General features: G+C 39.7%; 1 non-coding gene across 1 annotated transcript; it reads left to right on the forward strand.

Moving 5' to 3' along the window:
• Positions 1–2,401: 2,401 nt before the first annotated feature.
• Positions 2,402–2,505, forward strand: LOC112759862 (small nucleolar RNA R71). Its single transcript, XR_003180327.1, has one exon. It is a non-coding gene; the product is annotated as a small nucleolar RNA R71 (small nucleolar RNA).
• The last annotated feature ends 5,982 nt before the right edge of the window (positions 2,506–8,487 follow it).

Raw genomic sequence — 8,487 nt, forward strand, 5'->3', positions numbered from 1 at the left:
AATATTTAGGCATATACCAAGATGACTACATGATTATTACTATTTGAAAACCATTTTAGTGTTCCTGTAGGAACTCCAAAGTTAGAGATGTAACATATGCTTCAAGATATCGTATGCAAGTGTTCACTCTGTCCCTAAAAGCTTGAATTCATGTTAGTAAGCTAGTGCTTATTCATATCAAAGCAGTAAAAGTAATAAACTAAAGCATGGGCTGCCTCCCATGGAGTGCTCTTTTATTGTCACTAGCTTGACATTGGCTCCGTGTTAGGGAAGATTGTAGTGCCTCATGTCCTCTCCCCGCACAATGAAGCTTTCTCCACTTGATTCATTGATGATTTCTACATGTTCCAAGGAAAAGACCCTTCTGATTGTGAACACCTGAGGTAGCTGAGATAGAATGGTTGGAAGATTGGGTGGGATTGGTGGATGGTGGATTAATATCACCTTGTCTCCAGGGGAAAAACCTTCTGTAGGAATCTTCTTGTTTCGCCATCCCCTTGGCAATTTCTTCACAGCTCTTTTCTCTTCTTCCAATAGTGCTCCATTGATTCTTGTGTTAGGGAGGTCCTTGTTAGCTGCTCTTCCTGATTCTTGTGGCTTCAGCTCTTCCTTGAACTCCCTTGGTTGCTGTATCTGTTGAAATTCTTGCTTGTTCTCTACGGATTGTTTCAGGGGCTCTGCTTCTGGTTTACTGTTGCATTCTTCCTGGCACATTTTGCTGTGGTCATCCTTCAGCTCTTTAGGTTCGGGCTCAGATTCAGGTGCAGGTTTGAAAACATGGAAGGTGAGATGTTCATCATGTATTCTCAGTATTAACTCTCCTTGTTCCACATTGATGAGCGCTCTAGTAGTGGTTAAAAATGGTTTTCCTAGGATGATTTGATGGAGGTAACATTCTTCCATGTCCAGAACAACAAAGTCAGTGGGGAGAAAGTGATTTCCCACTTTGACCAATACATTCTCAACTACTCCTTCAGCTTGCTTCTGAGTCTTATCAGCCAATTGGATGATTATATTTGTAGATCTCAGCTCATTGATTTGTAACCTCTTCATGAAAGATAGAGGCATCACATTTATGCTAGCTCCTAGATCACAGAATCCCCTATCAATCCTTGTATCTCCTATGGCACAGGGGATATGAAAGCTCCCCTGATCTTTTTTCTTCAGAGGTAAATCCTTCTTGATGAGGGCACTACATTCCTTGTTCATTATCACTGTTTGTCCCCCTTTCAAGGTTCCTTTCTTGGTCAGCAGCTCTTTCATGCACTTGATGTATGTAGGCATCTGTTGGAGAGTTTTGATAAAGGGAATGTTAACACTGAGGGATGCAAACATGTCTAGGAATCTTGAATATGACTTCTCTTTCTTACCTCCCCTGAGTCTCTGGGGAAATGGTGCCTTTGGCACGTAAGGTTTCAGAATTTTCTTATTTTTGGTTCTTTCCCTTGTACAGGTCCATTTCTTTGTTCTTTTTCCTCCAAGTTTCCTTGTTCTTTTGCTGGTATCTTTCTCTAGGATTTCTTCATTTTCAAGAGTGATCGCCCTACATTCTTTCCATCTCAACTTCTTCATTTCCCCTCTTGGATTTTTGTCAGTGTCATTGGGAAAGCTAGCAGTGGACTTAGGAATCTATTGTGAGAGGTGTCCTACTTGAGATTCGAGCTTCTTAATAATCTCCCCTTGACTTTTCATACTATCTCTCACTTCTTCCTTGAAACTCTTGTTGTCCTGGACTTCCTTGCAAAGATTGGTAAGCATAGCTTCGATTCTAGACAGCTTGTCCTCTAATGGTGGATTGGGATTTGGATGTTGAGGCTGATTGGCTTGGGCTTGATATGGTGGCTAAGAAGAATTATTGTATGGATGTTGATATGATCTTGGATTGGATTGTTGATAGGTGTACTGGTTGGGGTTATGAGGTTTCTGATCTTGGCCTTGGTTTTGTTGGTTTCCCCACCCAAAGTTTGGGTGGTTCTTCCAACCAGGGTTATAGGTTTTAGAATATGGATCATGATCTTTCCTAGATAAATTTCCAAGGTAATTGGCTTCCTCCCAGTTAACTCCTTCCTCTGTGTGCAACTCTCCTTGAGGTGATGGTTGAGTGTGGATGGCTGCAGCCTGATTCTTCTCCATTTGCTTGGTCAAATCAGCTAGTTGCTTGGTAATCATCTTATTTTGGGCCAAGATTGCATCCATATGGTTTAATTCCATGACTGCCCTGTTGTTACTTTTGTCTGAGGCATAAAAATACTCATTGTCAGCCACTGTTTCTATGACATCAATGGCTTCTTCAATGGTCTTCTTCTTATTTAGGGAGCCTCCAGATGAGTGGTTTACAGCTTTTTTTGGTTCATAGGAAAGCCCTTCATAAAAGATATGCAACTGCACCCACTCATTGAACATATCAGGTGGACATTTCCTTGTCAGATCTTTGAATCTCTCCCAGGCTTCATACAAGGTTTCACTATCCTGCTGTCTGAATGTTTGCACCTCAGTTCTCAATATGTTCACTCTTTGAGGAGGGTAGAACCTTGCTAAGAATCTATTTACCACATCTTCCCAGGTTGTCAAGCTTTCTTTGGGAAATGATTCTAGCCATTTGATGCTTTATCCATCAAACAAAATAGAAACAGTAGCAGTATATAGGTGTCAGGATGAACACCATTAGATTTAACTGTATCACAGATCCTTAGGAATGTAGTGAGATGCTGATTAGGGTCTTCTTGGGTACTTCTTCCGAAAGAACAATTGTTTTGGATGAGAGTGATGAGCTGAGGCTTCAATTCGAAATTATTAGCATGGATGGTTGGCTTTTGAATGCTGCTACCACAGTTTCCTGGGTTTGGATTGATGTAAGAGCCAAGAACTCTCCTCTCTTGTGGAGCATGGTTGGCTGCACCTTCTCTGGCATGATTATGCACTTCTCCCTAATGATGAGTCTCCATATCATCCTCCATATTTACATCCAAGTCTTCTTCCTCTTCCTCTGTACCAATAGCTTTCTTTTCTCTTGCTTCCCTCCTTAATCTAAGTAACGTTCTTTCTGGTTCACTGTCAAAAAAGGTTGAAACCCCTCTTCTACCTGTCATACAAGTGACAAAATAGGCAGCAACCAGCAAGTGAAGATTTCACAGTTAATGAAAGAGTGTGGTTAGAGCAATTGAGGCAATTAATCAAACAGCTAATGATTCAGTGGATTAGTTTTGCTGGAAAGTAAAGAAATAAAGAAAAATAAAGAAAAACAACTAAAATTGCAGAAAGAAAATGTAACAGTAGAAAATTGAAATTTAATTAACAATAGAAAAGAATATTGCTCAATCTAGTTATCCTCTAATTTAGTAATTGTCAATACAAAACCAATCCTCGGCAACGGCGCCATAAACTTGATGTCGTGAAAACTGTCTCTCAATAATTTTCTACCTGCAAGTGCACCGAATTGTCGTCAAGTAAAAACTCACTGTAGAGTGAGGTCGAATCCCACAAGGCTTGGTTGGTTGATTAATGTTAATTGGAGAATTGTTCTAGTTGAACTGAATTAGATTTGAAATTGGGATTTACATAAAGTAAATTGGCAGAAAACTTAAAGAGCAAGAAATTAAATGGCAGAAATAAAATTGCAAGAATATAAGTGCAGAAACTTAAATTGCAAGAAATTAAATGGGAATGGGAAAATTGAGCATCAATTTAAAGACAGAACGTAAATGAATGGGTAGATCAGAGATGGAAAAGCTCATTGGGGTCAGGAGATGTTATAATTCTCCGGATCAAATTCATTTTCATCTCTTCCTCAATCAATGCATTCATTGATCTCCTTGGCAATCTTAGGTGATTGGATCCCAATTCCCTGGCAATCCAATCTCTCTAAGCATGAACAATTGCCCAATTCCTTGATTTAAGTGCTCATGGGAAAAGATGAGGTATGATCACTGATTATACCACACATATTCATAGATCAAAGTGTTAGGAGGATTACATGTCATGATATCCATCAAAACCCCAATCTAATCCAATGTGAGAAAGCATTTCTAGCATGATCTCCTCATTCCTCTTCCAAGGTTTAGAGGAGATCCAATTTTGGATAGCTTCTTTCCCAAGACAACTATCCACTGGGATGAAGAACGAAAGCTTTCTAGCAAGATTAAGAGGAAACAAATAAGAAGATGAATGAAAACTAATATTGATCCGTTGACTTACATAGAGCTCCCTAACCCAATGAAAGGGGTTTAGTTGTTTATAGCTCTCAAAATAGAAAACAAAATAGAAAAGTACATTGCAGAAAGAAAAAAATGCAGAATAGAATTTGGCAGAGTTTCAGTATCCGTCTCTGTGTGATCTAACTAACTTAAACTCTAAGCTATTTATACACTTTCTTCCATTGATCTTCAGTCTCTAAATTGGGCTTTTGGCCTTAATTGAAATGGGTTGAAGTTGCTGCCATTGGCTCCTCATGCCGTTGAGAAGAGATGTGCTTGAATTGCAATATTCTGATGCTGACGTTAGAGTCCACGTTTGAGGGCCAACGTTGAGTCAAACGTCTTTCAGAGAAAATTGATTTTGGACATTTTGAGCAACGTTTGACTCAACATTGGAGTGCCAACATTTTCTTGTCCACGCGTACGTGTAATATAGGCATGCGCGTGGATGGTAAAATGATGACGAAAAATTGAATTTTGCACAAACTAACCAGCAAGTATATCGGGTCGCATCAAGTAGTAAAACTCACGTGAGTAAGGTTGATCCTACGAGGATTGATGGATCAAGAAACTTTAGTTAGGTGATTACTTTAGTTAAGCTAACAGTGGTGAATTGAGTGCAATCGGATCAACAGAATATAAATTACAGAGAATATAAATTACAGAAAGTAAATTGACAGAAACATAAAGAGCAAGAAACTTAAATTTCATCAAATGTAAAGGGACTGGGTGCTGGGAAATTAAATGGAGAAATAACAAAGAGAAAGATTCATTAAGGATTGGAGATATCATAATCCACAATGAATCAAATGGGTCTCAACTTCTTTCTCAATCATATGAATAGATCTATGGCGGATTGAAATTGATTGGATCCCAATTCCTTGGCAATCCAATCTCTCCAATCACAATCAATCTTGCCAATTCCTTGATCCAATTGTCATGAGAAGAGGTTAAGCATTTTCTCTCATCCATAAGCCACACAGACTCTCAAGATCTCAATTCCTCCCGAATGGTGTTGATCAAGAGAGCTGTGAGAAACAAAGCTTCAGTTCTAATTTCCATGATTTTCCTTCCGAGGCTCACATGATAATTCACAGATTCAAACCCCTTTCTGAAGTGAATGGATCTCAATCAAAACAGAAGTTATTTCTTAGCCATCTAGATGAATTAAGAAGAAGAAGAAATTCAGTTAATACATATGAATCATAACAAAGCTCCTCCCCCTAATGAATTGGGGTTCAGAGGATCATAGCTCAAAGAACAAGTGCAGAGAAACTAAATTTGCAGAAAGTAAATTGGCAGAGAGGCAACGATGCAGGGAATTTAAATTGCATATAAATGTAAATCAAGATCACTGTAAATTGAATTGTAAAATTTTGCAGAACGGAAAATTTCAGAAGAGAATTATCAGAAACTGAAATTGCATAAGCAAATGAAATTCAATGAAAGCTACAATGTAAAATGTCAAAAAAGAAAAGTGTATACAAAAGCTTCCTATTCTACTCCTACTCCTACTCTTACTACTACTACTACTCCTAGTGCAGCCTCTGCTGCTACCCGAGCCTCCTTAATTCTACTAGAGAGCCCCTATTTATACTCTTCTTCTCTTCTTCAATTGGGACTTTAATGTACTTGGATGTGAGCCCTTTGGCCTTGTTGAGGCAAGCAAGAATGGGTCTCAGTAATGCTGAAGAAGGGTAAATGAGCAATTCATCTTAAAAATCAGCATGGGTGTTTAATTTCCTTGGAGCTAATGTCAACGTTGGCCTTAACGTTTGCAAGAAAACGTTGAGTCCAACATTGAGCTTCAGAAATGATTTTTGAAGGAATGAGCATTGGCGCCAACGTTTAATTCAACGTTGATGTACAAACATTTTTGCATCCATGCGTACGCGTCCACTACGCTTACGCGTGCATTGTCATTTTTCCATTCCACGCGTGCGCGTCGCCCACGCCTACGCATAAAATCAGCGTTTTGCACGTGTGCATCGCTCACGCGTTAGCGTGTCTAGCCAAATACCTGCATCCAGGCGTACGCGTCGATGCAAATATTCCAAATCAAAATATGGGCTTCTCGTCACGGACGTTGGAGGCAGCGTTTGAGGCAACATTGGTCCTCCAACGTTCATTTGGTGACGCATACGCGTGGATGGTTAATTTTCCCATTTGACGCGTGGGCGTGAGTCACGTTTGCGCGTGGATATAAAAGTTTCCTTCTTTTCATGCTTGTCTTGATTCAATTAAACATTGTTAATTTTATGCATTTTCATGAGATTTTTGCAAGATTTAGTTGATGTTATGAATGATGCAAAATCTGGTGATTCTGGGAAGGCTTTGATGCATGTGTTTGATTGATAATAGGTGGAAAAGAAGCTAAGGAAGGGAGAGCAAACAAGAGATAAAAAGGCCATGGAAAGGAACAAAAAAGGGCAGCAACGTTGGTGGCCAAAGTTGGCTCACCAACATTGCCTCAAACGTTGATGAAGAATAGGAGAGACCAACGTTGGAGCCAACGTTGGTGCTCCAACGTTAGGTCCAACGTCCATGCTTAAAGAGGTGCAAAGCTGGAGCCAAAGTTGGTCTCCGACTTTGGCTCAAATGTTAGCCAAGAAAGGTGCATAGTTGGAGCCAAAGTTGGACTCCAACTATGCCTCAAACTATAAGCAAGAAGGCAACGTTTGAGCCTAAAGTGGGACCTCAAATGCTACCTCAAACGTTGCCCAAGAAAAGTGCATAGTTGGAGCCAAAGTTGGACTCCAACTATGCCTCAAACTTCAACTCAGGAGACCATAGTTGGAGCCAAAGTTGGACTCCAACTAATGGTCCAACGTTGAGGTAAAAAGGGTTGCCAACATTGGAACCAACGTTGGTGGTCCAACATTGGGTCCAACATCTTCGACAAAATCACAAAATTTGAAGTTGGAAATATTGCATCGACGCGCACGCGTGAGCATGGAAAAATTGCAACCCACGCATACGCGTAGGAGACGCGTACGCGATGCCATCCTTGGAAAAATTTTGATATGACGCGTACACTTGGAAATGGAAAAATGGCAAGTGACGTGTACGCGTGGGCGACACGCACGCATGGATTGGCAAATTTATAGCCTTCACGCGTACGCGTGGGCCACGCGCATGCGTGATTGCGCGAATGTTGGTGCACCAACTTTGAGTCAAACGTTGCTGGCAACACCCAGAATTCATTTTTTTAAGTGACGTTTGACCCAATGTTTGCCCATAAACGTTGACCCCAACGTGAACTCCAACTTCAAAGCCAACTTTAATACAACATGGTACCATGCAGTGTATGAATGTTAATGTGCAAACGTCCTCACAACGTCACTAAAGGCCACTCTCAACTAGCTTCAACAAAGGCGAAGGCCCACAGCCAAGACTTGAAGAGCTGAAAGAAGAAGGTGTATAAATAGAGAAGAATTTGAGTTAGAAAAGAGGACTGGAAGGCTCAGAGTCAGGGAACCCAAACTTGGAAACTCTGCACTCATTTTTCTTTTGTATTTTCTTCACTTTCTTTTCTCAACTTTTCGGCATTTCTTCATTTTGGTTTTACTTGAGCAATGATGAACTAAACCCCATTCTCATTAGGGGGAGGAACACTATTGTAATCATAATGAATCAATGAAATTCTTCTTCTTTTCAATTTATTTGTGTAGCTATAGGATAACTTCTTTTTTGAATGCTTGTGTGAGCCTCAGAAGGGGAATCACTTGCATTAGAATTAGAGCTCTATCCTTCACAATTCTCTTGATCAACACCATTCAGGAGGAATTGAGATCTTGAGAGTTAGTGTGGCTTATGGATGAGAGACATGCACTTAACCTCTTCTCATGATAATTAGATCAAGGAATTGGCAAGATTGGTTGTGATTAGAGAGATTGGATTGCCAAGGAATTGCGGTCCAATCAATTTTAATCTGCCATAGATCTACTCATATGATTGGGAAAGGAGTTGAGACCTATTTCATTCGTGATGGATTATGATATCTCCAATCCCTAATGAATCATTCTCTTTGATTTTCTCCAATTTAGATCTCTCTGAATTTACTCTCATTTGCAATTGTTTACTGCCTTCCTTCATTCCCTGCACCCAATTCCCATTTACAATTCTCGCAATTTAAATTTCAGTGCATTTAGATTTTGCTCTTTTACATTCTTGCAATCTAAGATTCTAGTCATTTACTTTCTTGCAATTTAAGATTCAGCCCATTTATAATTTCTTGTAATTTATTTTTCATGCAATTTAAGTTTCTTGCTATTTAAGTTTCCATCAATTTACA

Source organism: Arachis hypogaea, chromosome 16, assembly GCF_003086295.3.
Source record: "Arachis hypogaea cultivar Tifrunner chromosome 16, arahy.Tifrunner.gnm2.J5K5, whole genome shotgun sequence".
Classification (NCBI taxonomy): Eukaryota; Viridiplantae; Streptophyta; class Magnoliopsida; order Fabales; family Fabaceae; genus Arachis; species Arachis hypogaea.